At 31.6% G+C, this 13,956-nt stretch overlaps 1 long non-coding RNA gene across 1 annotated transcript in view; it reads left to right on the top strand.

Annotated features, from left to right (window-relative positions):
• Positions 1–8,822: 8,822 nt before the first annotated feature.
• Positions 8,823–13,956, top strand: part of LOC126698907 (uncharacterized) — a 31,048-nt gene continuing 25,914 nt past the window's right edge. Inside the window, exon 1 of the long non-coding RNA XR_007646637.1 lies at positions 8,823–8,856. This is a non-coding gene — a long non-coding RNA (uncharacterized LOC126698907). The remainder of the gene's footprint in view (positions 8,857–13,956) is intronic.

Genomic DNA, 13,956 nt, shown 5'->3' on the forward strand with positions numbered 1-13,956 from the left:
AAAAAAAAAAAAAATTAGACAGTTTCAACTTATAGCGTCCGCTTCTAATGATAGTTCTTTATTATCAGACCAAAACACCAATTAGTTTTTGGTGTAAGCGGGGATTGAATTCCAGATTTCTTATTTAATTATCAAAAATTTTACCCCTTTTTTTGAGAGAGAGAAAAAACTTGAAATGCATTAAATTAACCCAGCTAAATTAACCGATAATACAGCCATAACATGTGGTGGAATATCCTTCATCCATATGAAAAAAATCTGGAATGAATTGCATATCTTATCTAATTATGAGCAACACTATTACATTCTCTCCTTGTATGAGAGTACTTAGTAATTGAATAAAACTATTAGAATAGATCTTAGCATCTTCAATCCAATGGCTTATTGAGGACAGTGGGATGTCGGGTTTAGTTAGTGCTTTGTTAACCACCAGAGAGTCACCCTCCAAGATTGCTTTGTTAATGCCAATATCAGCAGCAAATGACAAAGCCGAAGTAGCAGCTAGGGCTTCAACTTCAGTACTGCTAAAGGCTTGTTGAAATTTCTTGGAGCAAGAAGCAATTACTAATCCCGAACTGTCTATAATTACCACACCGATACCTGAATTGTTCTCACCAGAGAAGACAGGCCCGTCGAAGTTAATCTTCTCCCATGTCCGCCGGTGGAGCTTTCCAGAAATTTCTGCTTTGTGCGTCTCTCAGTCGATGTAGCTGTCGTTGTTGCTTGGCAGACTAGGAACTCGGCATACTTATCTTTGGACTGTTGGGCAATCTAGTGGACAGCGCTGGCAACTTGGTTGAGCCGGACTTGATTCCTTTGAGTCGGTGGCGGAGCCACATTGGGACCCAAGGCCCCCCCCCCCCCCCCAATATTTGAAAAAATTAGTATATATATATAGTAGAGTTATTTTAATAAAGAAATATTATATTCACAATATTTTTACAAAAAATTTTAAGTGACAAATTATTATTGATTGTTACGTGTGTGAAAAAAAATTATTTAAGTTGTGGATTAAAATTAGAACTAATAACAACTTACCACTTAGGATTTATTGTGAAATTGTTGTAAAAATATTGTGGAAGTAGCATTTAAATTATTTTCCTCCACTGCATAACCATGTGTGTGGTTAAAATACTTCCTGCAAAAGCAGGTGCGTAGCTGTGAAGGCTACTCTCGCATTCTCATATTTTTTTTTGTTCTTAAAATATTAAAATAATCAATGTATCATAACATCATAAATGTATATGATTAAAATATATTATTTCTATCATTTAATTTATATATAAAATAATATAACATGTATTTGGTTGCAGTTATAGCTTTTTTTTTTTTTTTTTTTATATATTGAAATTTGAATGATTGTTTGTCTTTTATTTAAAAATCTTTAAATCATTAGTATTTTTTAAAATTTTAGTCATTATATTTAATGGGTGATAATTTAATTTGAAAAATCTAGGTTCATGGATAAGTTTAGGAGATGGTAATTCAGAAATAATACACTTTTGGGTTTTGATTATTAAATTGTATGTACATTATTGTTAGTATGGATATAATTGATATATACACATAAATAATCAATTGTCTAATTTTATGTTTGGCCCCCCCAAATATAAATTTCTAGCTTCGCCACTGCTTTGAGTCCAAGTCGACCATGTCAACATAGCAAAGAGCTCAGCATTGTTTTGCTGCACAATCATCCAAGATAATACTTCTTTGAAGTTAAGGAAATGAACCTGCCTTCATCAAGACCATAGTTTGCGATCATTACAAACCATATCAACCTCCTTGCACAGCCAAAGAGCTTGCAAAGGAGTTTCATGAGCTTCATGGCAGCAGTTACAAAGAAGATCATCAATAATTGTCCTCCCGCACTAAGCTCGCTTTTGTTGGCATAGATATTTTACTAATTGAACTGACTAGAATCACTTTAAAACATTAGATGCACTTTAAAACATTAGATGCATGGGGTGTGATTAAAAAATAATCAAAGTGGCAATAAAATATGTATATTTTATTTCATTTTTAATATATTATAACCACTTTTTTCTTTTTGAGAAAATATATTATAACCACTTAAATATTACTCCATACAAAGAGATTGTTTTCCAAGAATAAGAATATACATTGCAAATAGTTTAACTAAACAATATGTCATAGTTCAATATGGTTTTTTTTTTAAATGAACTTTTTTTTGAGAATAGTTATCTTTTAATGTTGTGATATTTATTCCTTTTAGATGTAGAGTTATAATTAAATTCTATTTATATATAGGACAAAGTTTAACTACAAAATTAGTTATAGCCTTAGGTTACAAACTTATTTAATATCTTTTTATTGGAGGTGAATTTTGACAAATTCACCATTGGATTACATATTCTTCTTATATCCTCCATGCTTGCAAAATTTCAAAAAAATTAAAGATCAATAACTATGTCATCAATAAATTTTTTAAATTACAAGTTTTTATAATTTAAAATTATGCACAAAATATAAGCTTATAAATCATATAGTAAATAATATCCGATTGACACAAAATTTAACATGTGTATTAAGAGCATAAAATCATGCAATTCAACGGTTAGATTTTCAAAATATGTTGTAATATTTATTTTATTAAGTAAGTTTGTAATCTTAAGTTACAACTAATTTTGTAACTAAATTTTGTCCTTATATATTGTGGGGCCCGGCCCAAAATAATGGACTAGTTAAATACAGGCCCATCCGAGAAGCATCGTTCCCAAGGAGAAGTCATAGCCAAGACATTATTCAAGCCCAACTGCGGTAAAATAAAACTGTCCGAGGAGTAACACCTCCTCGGACACCACGAAGTCCGGATGAAAAAGCTCGCCCCAACCACTGCAGCTCATCCTCCGAGTATATAAAAAAGAATAAAACCCAAAATATCTCATGGAAAGCTGCTACCACCACATTAAATGTGCCACAACCACTCTCTTGGCCGCATTAATGAGGAAAAGACCCCTGAACAGTATTACCTTGGCCACTGCAACTCACAAAGGAGTGATAAAGGTGTCTGATAGGACAGGTGCTCAGGTGGGGGCTTAGATGATCAACAAGTGTAAGGTTCAGATAAGAATGAGAGAGCTATATAATGTAAGGGAGTCCCTCAAAGAGTGGGGGCGGAAAAAAGAGGAGGAGAACGGGGAAGAACTTAACGCTCCTCGGACTAATTCCGAGGAGTCCAACCCTTCAGGCTACATCGTCGTAGGGCTTGGATGTTCAAACCGAACTCCCTTCTACATGAGCCCCCCCCCTGAAATCAGGATCGGACCGTCGCCCCGTGATCAAAGCCAGGCCTTTCAAACCCACTCTCTACAAATCATATTGTGAGGGATCTTTCATGTGCGAGCCCAACATCATTATTGGGCCGTAAAATAATCGTGTCCCTACATATATATAAAATAAAAATTAAGAAGAAATATATTCATATAGTTTTCAACATTCAAGGAAAAACGTTAGTTATAAATGCACTATACTCTAAAATGACCAGTTTAGTCATAATTGAAACTTATTGTAATTGTTTATAAAGCCTAAATTAACCCAATTATACCTGATGTGGGACACAACACATACCCAAATATCACACACTTAACTAATTTAATTTCAACAGGTATATCACATTATTATTCGATAGGATATTTTCATTTAACAAAATATTTATGACCTAAGTTTCAAGAAATTAAAAATTCTAGTCCAACTAAAATTCTATTAATCTTTGTCTCTAGAAAAATTCAATTTATATCATTAATTGTTAGTTTTATTTAGGTAGAACTATGATATTTTAGTTTCAAAAAAAATATTTTACAAATTATAACTATCATAATAATTAGTGAACCTCTCGAAATTCTAAATTTACTATCATGGTCCATTACATATATTGAGTCACTTGATGCACGGACAATATGTAATGTCCAAGTTTTATGATATTAAAATACAAAATTTTGATAAATTATTATTGTAGGGTCCTCGGGCCCAGAAGTGCATTATTTATTCATATGTTAGGCCTGTGACCCAAGCCGAGGACAAAGATCCGCCTGAGGATGAGATGTCTTCATCAAAGGAGATTGCATTGATGAATAAAAGGTGGGGTTTGGTCCTAAAGGCTCCGGAAAGTGTGCCGAGGATGAAAACTTCCTCGGCCGAACTTGGCCGAGGTCTTGGAAAATAGATTGACAGCAAAGATGACAATTCCTGAAATTCGTTTGGGGTGGATAAGCATTGCAGAGATATGAGATAAGGATGAACCCCAAAATATATGAGAAGAAAGCTGCTGCCTCCGCATTAAATGCATTGCAACTAATCCTTTGACCGCATTAATGTAGAAGTGATACCTGAACAGTGTATTTCAATCTTACAACTACTACTTGAAGACTTATGAGAAGGACTGATGGTAGAAATATCAGCCCTAACCATCTAGCATACAGGTGGACGGTTGAGGTAAAAGGAGAGGAGTATAAAAGAAAAGGAGAAAGAACAGTGAGGGGGATCGAAAATTGGAGAGAAAAAATACTGTAACAATCCACAATCAAATCTGTAACACTTTCTAAGAACAATATATTAGAACTATTGTCCTCGGATTTCGCTGAGGACGTCCTTTCTTCATTTCATAATAGTCCATGTTTATCTTTTTGTCATCAAGCCTATCTATTACATTGTTTGTTTAACTAAAGCCTAGTGTTTTAACCTAGTCCTCTACAAATTCATTGTTTTGGGCCTTTTGGGCCAAAGTCTATCCATGTGCTGGACAAGGAACTCAAGTTCGGGTCCTTACAATTATAAAATATATTAAATATTAATTTTAGTTTCTTGAAATTTTTTATAATAATTTTTTAATTGGAGTGGAATTTTTATTTTTATTTTTTATTTATATAAAAGTTTCAATTAATCCATGTATCGTATGGAATACTACTAATATTTTAACCAAGTACTAAAATGGTAGCACTCAAAATTTTCCAATGAAATTTTTATTTACAAAGACCGATAAATTCAACAACTCAAGCCAGGGTTTTGATGATTTTCTCCTTTTGTCCTTTTTCTCTTTCAACGAATCCTGTTCTTTTTCCTTCAAAATGAAAGATATCTTTGCCTTGCATACCATTCGAATTTTATGCCTCTTTTTATATATATATATATACACACACTAAATTACATTTTTAACCCTTAAAACTGAAATGGTAGTATGGTACATTATGGCTCTAAATGGTAAAACAATAAAACCAGCCATATATAGATAACCAATACAATTTCAGGCCCTCGGGAGCTGTATTTTTTATTTATAAAATAAGCATATTCAACTTTCAACCAATCAAGTAGGTTTCAATTAGGTTAACTAATAATGTCTCTTATCGTTAAATAAGAGATTTAGTATTCGATCCATGCCTACACCAAAAACTAATAAAATCTATACTTAAAATCTTGAAAACCATCCCTCTAGCTTTGGAATCAAATTTGTTTGTCCTATTCTCCCTACTCCACTCTATTGACAAACTTACATGGGTTCCAAATTCCAATCATATTAATACTCAAAATTTGCCCAATAAATTACATTGCTTTGAAAAAAAAATAAAAACTAAAATAAACATTAATAATAACCTTATTATAATATAAACAAAATAAATTCATAAATAAATAAATGCATTAAATTTCTAAAGGTAAAATTCAAGTACATTTTTTGTGATAATTTGATAGCCGGAGAAGAGAGATTTAAACTCTGAACGCCTTTGTTAAAAACACTAAGAGGAGTAAGTTGAACAAAAAGACTCTTGATTCAACTACAATTTTGTAGGTAATATATCTTAGGTTTTCCAATTAACTTCAACTACGTGGTTGTATTCATATTTAATTTGTTAGTGAAAATTATAAAATTGGTTTTGATATATATATATATATCAGCATAATTTTTAATAAGCTTTAAAAAAAACACCAAAAAGTAAAGATAAAACTCTAGTAAAATCTATTGCCATAGAATAAGAGATTTGGGGTTATTAACTCCTTGCTCAATAATGCAAATTCTCCTCTAAGTATTTCAAAAAACATCTTTAGGTCTCAAATACAACTCTAGCAATTTTGAAGTATTTAGATATCCCATGTTCGCTGCAACGGAATAAAGTAGCTCATGTTCTAGTCCAATATGCTAGTGACATTTACTATGTTGTCACTATTTTTTTAGAAGGACCATTTTGTCACTTAGATAAAGGAAACTCCACTTATTATTAGGTGTGAGTTTGGGAAACACGTTTTGCGCGTTTCTCAACGGGTGCGTTTTTTTAGTGGGTTTCGTGTACTATTTACGGGACCCGCAAGTTTTTTTTTAGCAAAAATAACTTTAAAACTGAGTTTCATTGCACTATTTATATATTTAAAAATTATTTTGTTACAGTGTTTTCAGTTTTCAACAATAAGCAGTATCCAAACAGATTCTAAATGTATAGTTACTCAAGATGTATTGTCTTTTATTCACATTTAAATGAAATTTTTTAGTTTCTTATAAATAATTAAAAAAATATTTGAAGTTTATTTTTTGCCTACACAAAAAAACAAAAAATTAATTAGCGTCAATATTAAAATTACTATCTTTTAAAAAAAGAAAACGAAAAAAAAAAGATCAATATGTATAAAACCTAAACTAAGGTACAAGAGAGTCTCCCAAAGTTATTCAACATTATTTTTTTTGTCCGTTTTTTTTTTATTTTTTATTTTTTATTTTATCGTTGTTCTGTCCTCGTACAGTGTGTGGATAAGTATAATAATACCACTGTATAGATTTCCAAAGGACTAAACCCATTATTGTACTTTTGGTACCAAACAAGTCTTTTATATAAACCTCTCTCCATAGAAACCAGAAAGTATTCTCTTCCTCTACCCATTAAAAAAGAAAAAAAAGAAAAGAAAAAGTGGGTGCTTTTTTCTACTCTTCTATAATTCTATCTTCTTCGTTCTTCCTTCAAATCCCCATTATTTTCTCTTGGGGTTGACTGTTGAGTTTATACTTCGTCTGAGGATTCGGGTCTAGATCTGGTATGGTCGTGGATGTGTTACATATAAAGGTTGTTTTTGCTAATATTCTGCTAATGCTATTTGAATCTTTCTTAATCTCTCTCTTTTTTTCTTTTTTTCTTTTTTCCCTGGTTTCATTACTTTGCGTTTTTATGCTTTGGATTATTAATATTAATTCCATTGTTTTATCATACCTTGTCTTTGTGACTTTATTTGCTTTAAAGGGTTTTCTTTTCTTGGATTTCTTGTAGTTTTTTTGTTAATTTGTTTGAGTTTTTTTTACCAGTATTTCAAAAAATGTTGGAGTTAAAGCACAAGGAAGCCATATAAAATGATGTGGGGGGGGTTTTGGTTTGGTTTAAAATGTTTGTTTTTCTATTTGTATTAAAGGAGCTATTTGCATGTCTCAATGGATAATTAGCCCAGGAAACTTACCTTGAAAAGGTCAGATTTTTTTTTTTTTTGAAAAAAAAATTGCTTTGATTTGTCTATTAATCTCTCTCTCTTCACAACAAAAGACGAACTTTTAGATCTCTTTGGGCTTTATTATGTAAACTGATTTGTTTTTTGTTTTTTGTTTTTTTTTTTAAATTTAAAAATGAATCCTTTATTTTTTGGTTGCAAAATCTTTAGATTTTTGAAGAGTTGGTAAGTATATTCTTTTTTGGAATATGGGTATAATTTTTTAGCTTGTCTTTGAGTTTATTATGCGGTTCATGGTTGAATTGGTACTGATTTGGCTTGGATTTCTTGTTTTAAGCTTCATGCTGGAAACATTAATTCTGAGATATCTGGTTTTGGTTTTCTACAAGGTTTCAAAGGGTTTGGTGGTTGGTTTTTTTTATTTATGATGATTTACTTTAGTTCGAGGCTTGTATTCGGTTAAGATGGAGTCTAGTCTTTTTTGGTTGTTTCTATTTTTGGTAGTTTTGGTTTTTTAGTGTTCAAGATGTACTCCTAGTTTGGAGTTTCAAGGGTTTTGGTTAAGGTTTAAGGGTTTAATTGCATGTGATACTTCTTTGTACATGTTTGTGGCTTAGTGTTAGAAGGATCTTGTTGTTGTTGAGAATGGAATACTAGCGTGGGGTAAAGTCTAGAGTAAGAAGTGTTCGGATTATGACCCTCTAAGCAAAAATTTAAATCTTTAATCTTTGAAGTTGAAACTTAAAATGAGTTGATGATTTTTACTTGAGTTTGGCATTATAACATAGTAAGAACATCAGGCTTAGAAATGATTAGCTTCCAAGTTAATAGCTGGCAAGACTCCCAATTTTCTAAACATAGAAAGAAAAATTGTGTTAGACTCCAATAAATTTTAGTTTTGCTAAGGAAATTTCTTGAAATGGTGAAGACGAGAGATTCACATGCTTAATTACTATTATAAGTGGAACATATGTTAGTCAAATAGATTTGGTCTTTACTTGAAAAGTTGATAGTAGATATTGTGAAGATTATAAGTTGATTTTATGAGAGCGAATAACCACAACACAAATTCATGGTACTAGACATTTGTAGAATAGCATGAAAAATAGGAGAAGTTAGATGGAGGAACTTAGGATTTAGGTGGTGGGATTTGAAGGGAGAGAAACAAATGTTTACAGATTTTTAATTAAAGAAGGCAAGGGGAGTCTAGACAGAGGTGTTGCATAAGATGCATAATGAATGACTAGCATTGAAAGGGGGCTGAAGAAGCACTTGGAGAATCAAAAAGATCTAGCCAACTGATTAAGGAGACTAGGTGGTGGAATGAGGTGGTTTAAGTAGTAGAGAGAGAGAGAGAGAGAGAGAGAGAGAGAGAGTCAAAAAGGCTAGATTTAAGGCTTATTATGGATTATAGAGCAGGTTAGTGACGATGGATGTAGATAAGAATATAGAATTGTTAAGACAAGGGAATGAAAGCAAGTGACTTGAATGTGTTCAATGCATTAAAAATGAAGATTAAAGTTTGTTAGTAGTAAAGGAAGAAGAGATTAAAGAGAGATGGGAGACTTATTTTGATATATTGTTTAATGGAAGCCACACAAAAGATTGGAGCATACCAAGTTTTACCCAATTGAGGATAGAAATCATAGGTTTGTTTGAAGAATTAGGATGATCAGGTAAATGGCGCATTGAGGACGATGAAAACAAGAAGAATTGTGGACCTGATGAATTAACCATTGTTGTTTGGAAGTGCTTGGTTGATGAGATGAAAAGATCTTTAAGTGATAAAAAAATGTCTAGTGAGTGGAGAAAAACACTCAAATATCCATATACAAGAATAAGGGAAATAATCAAAATTGTACAAATTAATGTGCAATTAAGCTTATGAGTCACACTATGAACTTTTGGGAGAATAAAAATAGTGGAGATTTACTTTGATTTTATTCCAAGGTGATCTATCATAGAAGTTATTTTATTATACATCTATTGGAAAAATGTAGAAATTTAGAGAAGCCCGTAAAGATCTTTATATGGGTTTTATTGACCTAGAGGAAGCGTATGATAGAGTACCTACGAGAGTTTTTGTGGTGGGTTTTAAAATAGAAATGAGTTCTTTTAGAATAAATTAAATTGATTAAGACTATGGAATTAATTAAGTTTTATATTTGATGTAGCTTAAACTAGTTATCTCATTGGATGAATTCAATATGAAGTCCTTTTGTGTATGCCTTTTGTAGATGATATAGTTTTAGTTGATGAAATTTGACACTGAGTTAATGTCAAGTTAGAAATTTTTAGAGATGCTTTACAATCTAAAGGCTTTTAGAAAATTCAGATTACATGTAATATATATGTCTATTTATTTTAAGTGTAGATATCTTCTGCTGTCCCTTATTTTCTTGGTAAAAATGCCATAGTAGTTGGATTTATTTTGTCTATAGTAATTTTTGATGCATTGCTATCATATGTTCTCTCTTATCTTTTACAGATTCTTCAAGCTTTGACATATAATTGCTTGACAATGAGAGAGAGCACGCTTGTAAGCATTCATGAAACAGTCGTGACTGTGTACATGCGTGCTTTTTCTCATTGTCATGCAATTTCCCAGCTGCAGCAGGTTTCTTTGGTCTGTATACATGTTATTGGGCATTTGGGTTGCAGGTGGGTTTTATCTCTTATGTAGACAAATTCAAATATAGAATACTTATAACTCTAGGTCTATAGAACCTATATGGAAATTAAGAACGTTTATGTGAATATACAAATTCAAAATATAGAGTACTCATAACTTTATATCTATAATGCCTACATGGCAATTAAGAATGTGTATATGTGTGTGTTAAGTTCATGTTATACCTAGTTTAAGCTTTGTCAGGGTTAAATTACTTTTTATTGTATGCTATTTATGAAAAAAAAAAATCCATTATTGGATTACATTGTTTTCTTGTACACTAATGCTTGCTAAATATTACAAAATATCAAGATGATTAAATACTAATAACTCTTTCATCTATAACATTTAAAAAAAAAAATTATACACAAAATATAAGTCTATATATGCTAACTAACCAAGCTCTCTCTCTCTCTAATATTATTTTGAACTTATAAAAAAAATGAGGTTATATATTAGATAGTAAATACTATTTGATTACCACATAATTTTGGTGTACATGCTAAACATGTAATCCAATAGTGGGATTTGAAAAATACCAATTCAATAAAAAATTATTTAAGTGGTGTAATATTAACAAAATCAAAATGTTACTATGGGTCCGTGTGGATTGAGTTTATTGTTGCTGAAACTGAAAACTGAAAACACTGTAGCAAAATAATTTTTAAATGTGTGAAAAGTACTGTGGGATCCATTTTTAATATTTTAATGCGTGAATAGTGCTGCTACAGTACGTGAACAGTGCATAAACAGTAATTTTTGTCTCTGCACAGTAAATTTACTGTTCATGCGTTGAAAAAAAAAAAAAAAAAAAAAGGACAGAAACGCGGAAATGAAAACGTGAACGTTGGTTTCAGCTGAAACCAAACGCTCACTATAGGTGTAATTAAAGATCTTAGAGGGATTTGAAAAATATCAATTCAATTTACGTAGTGTAACATTGTCAAAATGTTATTTTGGTGTAATTTGATCTTTACCATATACATATGGGCTTATGTAAGATCACTCACACGGTCACACCCAAGTGGCATTGAATCTGCCGCCAAAGATGAAATCTCATTTTCGGCTACCGCTTGTTAATTGGCTTGAAGTTTTCTAAATATTAATGTGCATTTTGTAATTTATTTTGTTATTTTCATTAATTTCATAGCTTCTGCATTGCACAGAACTTTTGTTGTTGTTCATAGCCTTTTTATATATTTGAATAGGCAGAAAAAGTGTTTTACCTGGTGATCCTTTTAAGAAAGATGTATGAATTTTTTAACACCACACTCCCCCACCCCCCCCCCCCCCCCCCCCCTTCCCCCACCAACCCCCCCAAAAAAAAAAATCCTTTTTTACTTGTTCTTGTGGTGGGTTGGAATTTAGGTAATTTATGGTTTAGAACTTCAAAAAGAATATTTGATAGAAGCTTTAAAGGGCTCTGATATCTCTTGGGTTTTGCTTTAATAGTTGGACTTTATAGAGGACACACTCACACACATTCTCTCGAGCCATGCAATGTTTGTGTCATTATAATGTCTAACTACTCTATAAAGCATTAGATGGGCTTTGTACAGTTTACAAACACAAGGTAGTTTTTTAAATATTTTATTTTAATACTAAGAGTTTACTAAGAAAGGGCAATTGGGGAGGGCACAATCCATGAAGTTCAGGTAAATTTAAAAAAGAATATCGTCTTGTGACCTTCATCTAGATAAGGATCTGGGGAATAATATCAGGTCGATCTAAAATTGGTTTTTCACACTGTTTGAAGTTCTGAGTGTTTCCCTTCCTCCAAATAACCACATGAGACAATGAGGGATTGCAGGCAATGAGAAGCTTTCAAGTTTTGTCTTGCCTATAGGGTTCTCTATAGACATAAGGCTTTGTTTCCCCATATCCTAATATTTACTACCAGACTTCCACTATTTTTATATTGATTTTTTTTTTCCATTTTTGTGCCTGTCATAGAATTATTTATGGACAAATCTTTCACTGTTTAAATTTCTTTCCTTTTTTCCTTTGTTTATGCTAGGGCATATAAGTGGTATATTAAACATTTGTTTTCAAGGTGTGGGTGTTGGGGGCAAGAAACGCAACAATTTCGAAGGGGAAAATACAAGTCATGTTGAAAATGGTTATGTTTGAGATTTAAATACTAGTATTAAAACTTTGGAGAAGGCTGGGGGTGGCACATCCCCTAAAGTTGCCATTGTAACTGTTGATGGTTTTAGTCATTTAGATCATATTAGGTTTGTGATTTAATATCTAGAAATCTATCATTTTCATCTCATTTCCAAAGTTCTAGGGTCCATTTGGATATAACTTATTTGACTGAAAACTGAAAAAAATATAGCAAAATAATTTTTAAATGTGTGAATAGTGTCGTGGGATCTTTTTTTTTTTTTTTTTTTTTTTTTTTGTTATTATGAATAAAGTAGTTGTGGGTCACATGAACAGTGTATGAACAATAACTTTGTCTCCCGCAATAGTGTAATCACATGCATGAACAGTACCAGTTACTGTTCATAAGCATTTAAAAAAAAAAAAAAAAAAAGAAGAGAAAACACAAAACGTGCAAACGCACAAACATGAACACGGATCCAAACCGCACCCTAGTGTGTAAGAATTATTTCTTTCTAAGTTGGTTGACATAAGCTTGTAGATAGCTCTAGGTAGTGGTGCTGGTCACTGTGACTCATTTGCATCATAGAAGGTGCTGCATATGCAGAGCTCAGAAATGATTGAATAAAATTGTCATTGAGGTGGAATGAAGCCAGTTGTTGTGTGAGTTATTGAAAATGGTTGACACAATTAGAAGGTGATAACCTGTTTTAGAGTGCAAATAATGGGTCTCATCTTTCATCTTCAAAGAGAGCATGCAATAGCAAGTGTGTAACAAGATTTTGTATGAAATAATTTATGAAACATCATAAATGGGAAATAGTTTTTCTTCTTTCGGGGTGGCAACAATTTGAGCCAAACTTTCATAGATTTCCTTTATATGTGCTCTATTCAAGTGAATCTTTTGTGTATCATTCATTTTTCTCTAGTTATTTTGGCCATCCTACTTGTTCTATGAAATGGTCCATATATTTAAGTAATAATTTTATTCTTCTTTGTATTCTCAAATTGTATATCTTTACAATGTTGGCATTCATATATTCTTGCTACTCATAGGAAAAAGGTCTTGTAATGGTATGATTAGCTACAAGAGTAGCAGGATGCCACTATTAATTATAGGGAAGAAGAAAATAAAAATATGTAGAGCAATTGAACATTGCATTTTGTTTTTTTTGAAAGAAAAAAATCACAGAACTTGAAAGTAATATTTAGAAATTTCTGTGGCCTTTATTAATTGATTATAAGTAACTTTTTCTTTTTTGAGAAACAATTGATTATAAGTAACTTGATTCTCTCATGGCCGCTATGCATCAACTTATTTCTTTTCATTGGTTTAATGGTTATAAGATTAACTATTCAAGATTATTGTAAATGGTTTGGTTGCTAATTTATTTGCACAAGATTATTGAACCCACTATCATACATTGTTGACTACTGTTTATTGCATGTTATAGTCATGCATTTCCATAGTATTGTATTTACAGGAATTAATCTATTAAGGACGGTATTTTGTTTCTTGTTATATTTTAAATTCAAATAATGTTGCTTACATAGCTACTATTTTAATTAAATCCATGTTTTATGAAAGATGCTTGTGTGGTTAGTTGAGATCTTCAAGAACTTTTAGAAAATGAATGATTGTGCTGAAAAGATATCAAGCTATAAGTGCACACACGGATGGATATAGCTATGAAAATGATAATATGCAATTTTTATTTCCATTTCAGGAACAAACTAAATGA

Source organism: Quercus robur, chromosome 9, assembly GCF_932294415.1.
Source record: "Quercus robur chromosome 9, dhQueRobu3.1, whole genome shotgun sequence".
Classification (NCBI taxonomy): Eukaryota; Viridiplantae; Streptophyta; class Magnoliopsida; order Fagales; family Fagaceae; genus Quercus; species Quercus robur.